General features: G+C 40.7%; 1 protein-coding gene across 39 annotated transcripts in view; it reads left to right on the top strand.

Annotated features, from left to right (window-relative positions):
- RBFOX1 (RNA binding fox-1 homolog 1) overlaps positions 1-12,238 on the top strand; it is a 2,063,692-nt gene that overhangs the window by 1,978,473 nt on the left and 72,981 nt on the right. The window lies entirely within an intron of this gene.

Below are 12,238 nucleotides of genomic sequence, written 5' to 3'. Positions count from 1 at the left end.
ATGGATGTATGTAAAATATGCAGGCCATCCAAGCGACACCCTCCCCTAGCAACAGGTGCTTGGATGTCACTCCCCAGCACCATTTTCTCACTGGAAAACAGCGACTTGTTTGCAAGGCTGTTCTGCCCTTTGCTGTGTGATTCTATTGAGCAGGGGGAGGAGAGAGAAGAATGTGGTTCTCCCCCATGTAACTGGGTGGGGGAAATAGCAATAAAAGCTACTTTAATAGATATGAATGTGGGCATCAAGTGGGGAGAAGGCCCAAAAGTAAATATGGAAGGTAGGTCACAATGTTGGTGTGGAAGAACCAAGGATTTCTCTGCCTGGGATGGATGCTCCAGGGTGGAGAATGCCCCACCCCCACCCCAGTTCCTAGAACAGGTTGAAGAATTACAGTTCTCATGGATTCCATCATGGTTACCCGAGCTGGTTTGCTTCTCCTCAAAAAGACCCCTGGCCACAGCTGAGACTTTCTCATGTATTTCATGGGTGATGAAATCCCCTTAACTGCCAAACAGGTCCTCTTTGGGATCAGTGCTCAAAAGTGAGTGTGGGGACAGGGGAAGGTGGGCTGCTAGAAGCCAGTTAGAGAAGAGGGATGGTGGAAAGCAGAGGCAAGAGGCACACGATGATCATGTGAAGATGAGACAGGGAGGAGTCCTCCCAAGCATCTCAATTCCCGAAGGCTCACAAAAACCGAACTCTTTGCTGTGGGGCACAGGTTAGAAGCAGTCACCCGGAGCCAGAAACATGCCTGTGACAAACCTGAGAGTTTCTGAAGGCACCAGGTTGTAGGGGAAGCCTGTGTTCCTCCCAACCAGCCTCGTATCTTCAATAGCAGTGTGGGCACTCATTAAATTCAGGGTATCTTTCTGTGTCCCTGAGATACAAGAATCTAAACATACTGGCAAGAAGTGGTTATTTCTAAATGTATGGAAGTTGCCCCCTTTGGGCGGTGTAAATGTGTGTGCATGTTATGTCATAGAATTAGGACACTAGTACACATTTTCACATGTGAACCTCGTTTCATCCTTGAAGTCTGCACCAGGTAGGTATTATAACGTTTGTTTTACAGCGGAGGAGTGGAGGGCACCACGATGGAGTGATAACCCAGGATCACACAGACACAATGTGGTAGATCGGTTTTTGGAGACTGGGAAATTATTCAGCGTTTGACTGCTTTTATGACTCCCTTTGACCCTAAATATCATCATCATTCCATTGTCCCTATCCCCCACCTCCTCTATAAATATTATTTTCAGAAGGAACGTTGGTGATTCAAAACTTACCATGGTTGGATTCCAGAGTGTTGGTTTGTTTTGTTTTCTGTAACATCGTTGTCCTATAGAACTAAGATGAAATGTTCCTTATCTGCACTGTCCAGTACGTGGACTCGTGGAACACAGGCATTGAATTTTTTATTTAATTAAATTTTAATTAATGTTAGTCTAATTAGCCACATGGGGCTAATGGCTACCATATTGGAAAGCATGGCTTTCAGTGATCATATGAAATACACATTTCCGTTTCAGTTCCCTGTTCAGAAGTGAACAAAACAAATGAATTCCAAGTTGGCTGGTTTGAATTGGTAGTTCTTCTAAGGCAGCTTTAGGGAAATTGTGTGTCATAAATGTCAAACATGGAAAGATGTCACAAATTCTTCATATTTAAAGTGGGGGAATTATACAGAGGAAACAATGTCATCTGAAGCAGGGGTCGGCAAACTGCAGCCTAGGGGCCAAATCCAACCCACAGCCCACAGCCTGTTTTTGTAAAGCTTGTGAACTATGAATGAGTCTTAGATTTTTCAACGGATTATAGAAACAAAACAAAAGCATAAGACAACGTGTGACAGAGACAGAGATGGTCCATGAAGCCTGACATATTGTCTTTCTAGCACTTTACAGAAAAGGTGTGTTGATCTCAGATATAAAGGGTCCGTTTAATTATTGAAAATACAAAATGGTAATATCACTTCACGGTTTATACATTTTTTTTCCTGACTTTAGAAGTAAAAATTTATAATAATGATAGAAACTATATAATGTGTGTCCAATACCCTTCACTTTTAAATTGCATAATCAATCATAGTACCTACACAATTTCATCCTATTATTTTCATTTATTATCATGTCATGTGCACTTTCTGAAAATATGCTAATGGCCTCATAATATTCTATCATTTCATGATATTATATTTTAATCTGCCCCCCCTTCAGGGTTGGGCACTTAGGTTGGTTAGGAATTTTTCAGAAATATTAAAGAAATGTCCTTGTACAGAGTAGTGCTAAGGAAACAACCACTAATAAATAGCTGCTCCTCCTACCCCATAACAAAGCAAAAACTAATTTCTTACAATAAGAATCTTTACTTGCCTATCCCTTAAGCAACAGTACCCAGACAGACAAGCTTGGTTAGTGTTTTGTAAGGACAGACAACTACATGAGACTTCTGCTTCCCCACGTGGGTCACCAGAGGGACTGTAGATTATTTCCATCTTGAGGCCACAGTCCTGAATGCCAAGATAATCCATTCCTCCCTGAGACACATTGCTCAGGTCCTCTGCTTTAGTTGTCCAAGTGAGCAACACCTTTGAGGACTCGACTGTGTGCAAGTTGTCTGGCTTCTGTATAACATCTGGATTTTCTCTTCCAGATTAAGGTGAAGGCTCTAGAGCAAATTCACACCCTATGTTCTATAAACAAAATCCTGCTAGCATGTAAAGGGCCATTTTTGCTTGCCCTCTGTCTCTCTATCTATGTCATACACACACACACACACACACACACACACACACACACACACACACCAGGGGCATGCACATGGCCACATGAAGTTCATATCCTCTCTGGCTCTGACATACACATGGCCGAGAGCCACATCTCTTGTCTTTGGGGTCCGAATGGTGTGGCCTCTTTTTGTCTAAGAATCCATCCAGCCTTCTTCCCAAAAGCTGAAGGTCCCTTACTTCTCAGAAGTCTTATAGGAGACACCTGCTTTTTAACCTGAAAATGCATATATTTCTCATGGCTATCCAAGAATTGTACTCTTGAAGAAAGGTGTGTATAAATTACAATTTGGTAAATTGGATCCTGTGTGTTCACTGATTTCCATGATTACTCCTGAGTTTGTGGTGTTTTTCCTCCCATGGATCTTTAACTGGCCTTGGATGTTTTAGACTTAAATTGCCCCTCTGCCTAGCCAAATAGCTAATCATCTGTAAATAACACCCTTAAATGCAGTAGGGGAGATGGTTTTTAAAGGAACCCTGCTGAATTCCTCTGTAATGAAAATAATTCCTACTTGAGGTTATCTGTTTTTTAAGATGCACTTTTGCATAATGGGTTTTCCACCTACTTAAGTGAATCATCCTAATATGACCCAGGCCGTGAAAGCATTTAGAGAGAGATTTCCACTCATGGCTCTGTGTCATTAGAACCTAATCCTACAGATTCTCCCCATTCTTCCTAACTGATCCCAGTTTTTCCTCCTCATCCTGACCTTTATCCTGGTGTGAAAACCCAATTCAAGTTGTATCATGAAACATCACACATTCTCTCACATGTTCTGATGAACCACTAGCATCCAGACTGTAAAGTGAGCCTACTTTCTGGCAGACAAATGAAGTCAAGGCAAAAACTCCTGAGAATTAGGGAAGATCACCTTGTACCAAGTGGAAAACATTTAATATTAATATTTTTGTCTTAAAACATTAACTTTTCATCAAGTAAATTAAAGGAATTCAATGAGCTGATTTGTTAGTTCTGAACTAATTTTAATTAATTTAATTGCCTTGTGGTTGCTTTGCATAGCCCACAACCAACCCCTCAACAGCGAGGTTTGTTGAAAGCGGGGGGCAGGGCTGGTGGGCTTGCTCACTGCCCACGCAGCCCTGGGGCCAGTGGTCTGGAGGCTCCTGCCTCAGGGAGAGTCACCAGCTTTATGGTCAGCGCTGTTTGCATACAGCGCTTGCATATTATCCGAAATGACTCTGGGCAAAAATAGGAAAGGAGAGAAACTGTCACCTCTCTTCCAAATTAGAACATTACCTCCCCTTTTTATTATTTGAAATATCAAGAGGTAGATCCAAGGTTTCATAAATGGCAAAGTCACTTTCTCATTTGGATTAGCAAAGCCAGCTGTCACGGGCCCTTATTTCTATAAGAAGTAGTAGGTCAATGTTACCCACTTTGTTTTTTTTTCTTTACAATTTCATGAATAGATTTTAAATGACAAATGTGATGTGTGCTCACTGTAATTGGAGAAGCATGCTAATAAACACACACACTCACATATGTGTGGAATGATGTGGTAATAATATCCCCATTTTATCCCAAAACATACAACGAGAAAGCAACCCCCTTATCTCCACGTTTTCTCCATTAATAGGATGCAAAGAAGGACAAACACACATGGAATGGAGGTGTTAGTTGTTTGCTTTTCTACAGAGGGGACTGTACACATACATATTATGGGCACATTACACATATTAATCATATTTTGTGACTACCTCCCATTCAGCTGTCTGGCTGTTTTCATGCTGTCCCATGTGTGAATGCTCATTGAGCTGTCCTCTGGCCACAGTCATTCCACATACCACTTCTGCCTGCCGCAAATATCCTCACATGTGCCCTGACATACAAGTGCTTCTGATCCCACATCCAGCTTCCCAAACCTGGGATTGGTGGTTCCATCCCAACATTCTTTTTTTTTTTTAATTAATTAATTTATTCTTTAATTTACATCCAAGTTAGTTAGCATACAGTGCAACAATGATTTCACGAATAGATTCCTTAATGTCCCTTACCCATGTAGCCCATCCCCCCTCCCACCACCCCTCCAGTAACCCTCTGTTTGTTCTCCATATTTAAGAGTCTCTTATGTTTTGTCCCCCTCCCTATTTTTGTATTATTTTTGCTTCACTTCCCTTATGTTCATCTGTTTTGTCTCTTAAAGTCCTCATAGGAGTGAAGTCATATGGTATTTGTCTTTCTCTAATTTCACTTAGCATAATACCCTCTATTTCCATCCACGTAGTTGCAAATGGCAAGATTTCATTCTTTTTGATTGCCAAGTAATACTCCATTGTGTATATATGTGTGTGTATATATATATATATATATATATATATATATATATACCACGTCTTCTTTTTAAAAATTTTTTTTAATATTTATTTATTTTTGAGAGAGAGAATGAGAGAGAGAGAGGAGGGGTAGGGGCAGAAAGAGGAGGAGACACAGAATCTGAAGGAGGCTCCGGGCTCTGAGCTGTCAGCACAGAGCCTGATGTGGGGCTTGAACTCACCACGAGATCATGACCTCAGCCAAAGTCAGGCACTCAACCGACTGAGCCACCCAGGTGCCCCATATACCACATCTTCTTTATCCATTCATCATCAATGGACATTTGGGCTCTTTCCATACTTTGGCTATTGTTGATAGTGCTGCTATAAACATTGGGGTGCGTGTGTCCTTTCAAAACAGCACACCTGCATCCCTTGGATAAATACCTAGTAGTGCTATTGCTGGGTTGTAGGGTAGTTCTATTTTTAGCTTTTTGAGGAACCTCCATACTGTTTCCCAGAGTGGCTGTACCAGCTTGCATTCCCACCAACAATGCAAAAGAGATCCTCTTTCTCCACATCCTCGCCAACATCTGTTGTTGCCTGCGTTGTTAATGTGAGCCATTCTGACAGGTGTAAGGTGGTATCTTATTGTGGTTTTGATTTGTATTTCCCTGATGATGAGTGACGTTGAGCATTTTTTTCATGTGTCAGTTGGCCATCTGGATGTCTTCTTTGGAGAAGTGTCTATTCATGTCTTTTGCCCATTTCTTCACTGGATTATTTGTTTTTTGGGTGTTGAGTTTGATAAGTTCATTATAGATATCGGATACTAACCCTTTATCTGATACATCATTTGAAAATATCTTCTCTCATTCTGTCGGTTGCCTTTTAGTTTTGCTGATTGTTTCCTTCTCTGTGCAGAAGCTTTTTATTTTGATGAGGTCCCAGTAGTTCATTTTTGCTTTTGTTTCCCTTGTCTCAGGAGACATGTTAAGAAGTTGCTGCGGCCAAGATCAAAGAGAATTTTGCCTGCTTTCTCCTCGAGGATTTTGATGCCGTTTTGTCTTACATTTAGGTCTTTCATCCAGTTTGAGTTTATTTTTGTGTATGGTGTAAGAAAGTGGTCCAGGTTCATTCTTCTGCATGTTGCTGTCCAGTTTCCCCAGCACCACTTGCTGAAGAGACTGTCTTTATTTGATTGGGTATTCTTTCCTGCTTTTTCAAAGATTGGTTGGCCATATGTTTGTGGGTCCATTTCTGGGTTCTCTATTCTGTTCCATTGATCTGAGTGTCTGTTCTTCTGCCAGTACCGTATTGTCTTGCTGATTACAGCTTTGTAATACAGCTTGAAGTCTGGGATTGTGATGCCTCCTGCTTTGGTTTTCTTTTTCAGGATTGCTTTGGCTATTCAGGGTCTTTTCTGGTTCCATACAAATTTTAGGATTGTTTGTTGTAGTTCTGTGAAGAATGCTGGTGTTATTTTGATAGGGATTGCATTGAATATGTAGATTGCTTTGGGTAGTATTGACATTTTAACAATATTTGTTCTTCCTATCCAGGAGCATGAAATATTTTTCCTTTGTGTGTGTGTGTCTCCTTCAATTTCTTTCATAAGCTTTCTATAGTTTTCAGTGTATAGATTTTTCACCTCTTTGGTTAGATTTATTCCTAGGTATTTCATGGTTTTTTGTGCAATTGTAAATGGGATCAATTCCTTAATTTCTTTTTCTGTTGCTTCATTGTTGGTGTATAGGAATGCAATCGATTTCTGTGCATTGATTTTATATCCTGCCACATTGCTGAATTCATGGATCAGTTCCAAGAGTTTTTTGATGGAATCTGTTGGGTTTTCCATATAGAGTATTATGTCATCTGCAAAGAGTGAAAGTTTGACCTCCTCCTGGTCGATTTGGATGCCTTTTATTTCTTTGTGTTATCTGATTGAAGAGGCTAAGACTTCCAATAATATATTGAATAACAGTGGCAAGAGTGGACATCCCTGTCTTGTTCTTGACCTTAGGGGGAAAGCTCTCGGTTTTTCCCCATTGACGATGACATTAGCATTGGGTCTCTCGTATATAGCTTTTATTATCTCAAGGTATGATTCTTCTGTCTCTACATTCTTAAGAGTTTTTATCAAGAAAGGGTGCTATATTTTGTCAAATGCTTTCTCTGCATCTATTGAGAGGATCATGTGGTTCTTCTCCTTTCTTTTATTGATGTGATGAATCACATTGTTTTGCAGATATTGAACCAGCCCTGCATCCCAGGTATAAACCCCACTTGGTCGTGGTGAATAATATTTTTAATGTATTGTTGGATCTGGTTGGCCAATATCTTGTTCATTTTTGCATCCATGTTTATCAGGGAAATTAGTCTATAGCTCTCCATTTTAGTGGGGTCTGGTTTTGGAATCAAGGTAATGCTGGCTTCATAGAAAGAGTTTGGAAGTTTTCCTTCCATTTCTATTTTTTGGGACAGCTTCAAGAGAATAGGTGTTAACTCTTCCTTAAATGTTTGGTAGAATTCTCCTGGAAAGCCATCTGGCCCTGGACTCTTGTTTTTGGGGAGATTTTTGATTACTAATTCGATTTCTTTACTGGTTATGGGTCTGTTCAAATTTTCTGTTTCTTCCTGTTTCAGTTTTTGTAGCGTATATGTTTCTAGGAATTTGTCCATTTCTTCCTGATTGCCCATCCCATTGGTGTATAATTGCTCATAATATTCTCTTATTGTTTTTATTTCTGGTGTGTTGGTTGTGATCTCTCCTTTTTCATTCTTGATTTTACTTCTTTGGGTCCTTTCCTTTTTTCCCCCTTTATCCAACTGGCTAGTGGTTTATCCATTTTGATACTTTAAAAGAACCAGCTTCTCGTTTCATTGATCTGTTCTACTGTGGTTTTTTTGGCTTCAGTTGCATTGATTTCTGCTCTAATCTTTATTATTCCCTGTCTTCTGCTGGTTTTGGGTTTTATTTGCTGTTCTTTTTCCACTTCTTTAAGGTGTAGGGTTAGGTTGTGTATCTGAGACCTTTCTCCCTTCTTAAGGAAGGCCTAGATTGCTATTTACTTCCCTCCCTTATGACCACCTTTGCTGCATCCCAGAGGTTTTGGGCTGTGGTGTTATCATTTTCATTGACTTCCATGTACTTTTTAATTTCCTCTGTAACTTCTTGTTAGCCCATTCATTCTTTAGTAGAATGCTCTTCGGTCTCCAAGTATTTGTTACCTTTCCAAATTTTTTCTTGGGGTTGATTTTGAGTTTCATAGTGTTGTGGTCTGAAAATATGCACGGTATGATCTTGATCTTTTTGTACCTGTGGAGGGGTGATTTGTGTCCTAGTATGTGATCTATTCTGGAGAATGTTCCATGTGCACTGGAGAAGAATGTATATTCTGCTGCTTTAGGATAAAATATTCTGAATATATCTGTTAAGTCCCTCTGGTCCAGGGTGTCATTCAAAGCCATCATTTCCTGATTAGATGATCTGTGGGGTGTTGAAGTCCCCTACTATTATGGTATTATTATCAATGAGTTTCTTTATATTTGTGATTAATTGATTTATATATTTGGGTGTTTTCACATTTGGAGCATAAATGGTTACAATTGTTAGGTCTTCTTGGTGGATAGACCCCTTAATTATGATATAAGGCCCTTCTTCATCTCTTGTTTTAGTCTTTATTTTAAAGTCTCAATTGTCTGATATAAGTATGGCTATGCCAGCTTTTTTTTGTCAACCATTAGCATGGTAGGTGGTTCTCCATCCCCTTACTGTCAATCTGAAGGTGTCTTTAGGTCTCAAGTGGGTCTCTTGTAAACAGCATATAGATGGATCTTGTTTTCTTATCCATTCTGTTACCATATGTCTTTTGATTGGAGGATTTAGTCCATTGACTTTTAGAGTGAGTACTGAAAGATAGGAGTTTATTTTCATTATGTTTCTTGTAGAGTTGGAGTTTCTGTTGGTGTTTCCTGGTTCTTGCTATTCTGTTGCTTTTGGTATTTACGTATTTATATGTTTATGTATGTATGTATGTATTTCTGTAATCTTGTCTCCCCTCTCAGAGAGTCCCCCTAAAATTTCTTGCAGGACTGGTTTAGTGGTCACGAACTCCTTTAATTTTTGTTTGTCTGGGAAACTTTTAATCTCTCCTTCTATTTTGTTTTTTTTTTTAATTTTTTAAAAATGTTTGTTTATTTTTGAGAGCGAGACAGAGTGTGAGTGGGAGAGGAGCAGAGAGAGAGGGAGACACAGAATCTGAAGCAGGCTCCAGGCTCTGAGCTGTCAGCACAGAGCCCGATGCGGGGCCAGAACTCATGAACCACGAGATCATGACCTGAGCTGAATTTGGATGTTTATCGACTGAGCCACCCAGGTGCCCCTCTCTCCTTCTATTTTGAATGACAGCCTTGCTGTATAAAGAATTATTGGCTTCATATTTTTCAATTCAGTTCATTGAATATATCCTGCCACTCCTTTCTGACCTGCCAAGCTTCTGTGGATAGGTCTGCTGCAAACCTGATATGTCTTCCCTTGTAGGTTAAGGACTTTTTTTCCCTTGCTGCTTTCATGATTCTTTCCTTGCCTGAGTATGTTGTGAATTTGACAATGCTATGCCTTACTGATGGTTGTTTTTTGTTGAATCTTACGGGAGTCCTCTGTGCTTCCTGGATTGTGATGTCTGTGTCTTTCCCCAGGTTAGGAAAGTTTTCCAGTATGATTTTCTCACATAAGCCTTGTACCCATTTTTGTGTCTTCATCTTCTGGGACCCCCTGTGATTCTGATGTTGTTCCTTTTTAATTAGTCACTGATTTCTCTAATTCTTAAATCATGCTCTTTTGCCTTAGTTTCTCTCTTTTTTTCTGCTTCATTATTCTCCATAAGGAGAGGCTGTTCTGCCTCATCCATCCTTGCCACTGTGGCATCCATTTGAGATTGCAGCTCAGTTATAGAATTTTTTATTTCATCCTGACTAGTTTTTACTTCTTTTATCTCTGCAGAGAAAGATTCTAATCTCTTTTCGACACTAGCTAGTATTCTTATTATCGTGATTCTAAATTCTGGTTTAGACATCTTGCTTGTATCCGTGTTGATTAAGTCCCTGGCTGTCATTTCTTTTTGCTCTTTCTTTTGGTGTGAATTCCCTCATTTCATCATTCTGAAGGAAGAAAAGGAATTGATAAGGTAAAAAAAAAAAAAGTTAAAATTAAAAAATTAAAAACAACACACACACAAATCAAATAAATGATGATAGATTCTAGGTGTGTTTTGGTCTGGTTATTGAAAGGAGCTTGATAGATTAAAGGGGGGGAGGAAAACGTTGGAAAATTTGAAAAAATGAATACAATGAAATAGAATAAAGTGAAATGATGGAAGTAAAATAGAATTTGAAAAATTTACAACAAAGTAAAAAAATATAGTAGAAAACAAAGAAAAATATTTTTAATAAGAATTGAAAATAAAAATAAATTTTTTCTCTCTCTGTATTCAAGAAAACGAAATGAAAAAAAAAGGAAATCGAATAGATGGACCAGCAAACAGACTGAAATACGATTGAAATTACTTCGGTTTCCCCTAGAAGTCAAACTATGAAGCACTTTATAGTCAGTACACTAAAGCAGGCAGAGAGACCTGTGTTCCTGAAGAACGAGGTTGGCCTGGTTGGGCGGGGCTTAGTGCAATGGCTCCGTTCTCCACTAGATGGCGCTGCCCAACTTACCGGGGTGGAGTATTGTGCCGCTTGTAGGTGTGTATGCGCATGCGCAGGAATAGTGAGCATGGCGTCGCACAACTACCCAGTGTAGCAGTGTAGGTGCTCTCCCGACCAGCAGTCACGCTCCCGTCCTTTGTCTCGGGCTTCCTCCGCTCCCGCTTTTACACTGTCCGTGAGCAAGCCGTCAGGTTGCTGGGCGGCACCTCCCTCCTGAGTTTTATTTCCGTCGCGGCTGTGTTTCCCGACGCCTCACTTCCGAGGGACCGCCTCTCGGACCCGCTCAGATCCTCTGCGGGAGGGTCTCCCCGAGCAATGGCCGGGTGCCGGTCTCACCCGGGAACGTTGGCGGGACTCTGCTGATACTGCGGCTGGGCGCCAGCCCGCCCCAAGGAAGGTTCACGCAATTTCGTGTGGCGGCAGCGCTGGAGGGATCATGCAAAATCACAACACGCATCCGGCCCCAGGTTTCGCCCTTCCCACCAGAGCACCGCCAGGTATGGAGGCGAGGAGTTTCAGACTCTGCGCTCCCCGTTTACAGAGTCTTAACGGAATTTAAACCCTCTCCTTTCTCCTCCCTCCGTTTTTAGTTCAGTCCCTGCGGCTGTTTCCACTTTTCCTGTCTCTCCAGCTGCTTGCTTTTTTTTTTTTTTTTTTTTTTTTGCGCGGCAGGGAGGTGCTTTTCCCAAATTCTTCCCTGTCTCTGGCCTCTCTGTGCAAACAAAATAGCTCCCTGCCCTCTGCCGGCTTCTCTCTCCCCCAGCTCACCTCTCCGTGCCATGTACCTGCTGAGTTCTGTGGTTCAGGTTGTGCAGATTGTTGTGTTAATCCTCAAATCAGTGTTCTAGGCGTGCAGGATGGTTTAGTGTTGATCTTGCTGTATTTCATGGATGCAAGAAGCAAAAAAAAAAACAAAAAACTTCCATTCTGTTCCACCATCTTGGCTCCACCTGTGCTCTTTTTAATGTTGAAAACTGGTTGGGTGAAAAATCACCTCTCAGTTTATTCTTGTTTCCATTTGCCTTTCTCCTCATGAGGAGCATCAGATTCACCACATTAATCATCCCGTGGACATTACCTCTTGTGGATTTCCAGTATGTATCTGCCCCTTTCTCTTCTGGGTTCTTCTGATTTTATCTGTAATTCCCATTGAGAGAGAATTATTCATCAGGGAGAATAACCTAGGAATCGCCCAGGTATTGCAAACATATTTCCGTTTTGGGGAATTGGATCTTGCTTAGGTTCCACTATACATTATTAAATACATGGGCAACTATGTCGGTATCATCTTCTACCGGCTTTAGATCCCACTTTAGGTCACAAAATCCGGGTCCGGTGTGGGTATTGTTCGGCACTCTTACTACTTTTCTCAGGCTGCCATAACCAAATACTGTAGACTGGGGGAGCTTAGACAACAGAAATTTATTTTGTCGTAGTTTTTGAGGCTGAAAATGTGAG

The sequence above is a fragment of the Panthera onca genome, chromosome E3 (genome assembly GCF_046562875.1).
Source record: "Panthera onca isolate mPanOnc1 chromosome E3, mPanOnc1 haplotype 2, whole genome shotgun sequence".
Lineage (NCBI taxonomy): Eukaryota > Metazoa > Chordata > Mammalia > Carnivora > Felidae > Panthera > Panthera onca.
Note: the sequence above shows the minus strand (reverse complement) of the source record. Positions and strands in the feature narration are given on the sequence as shown.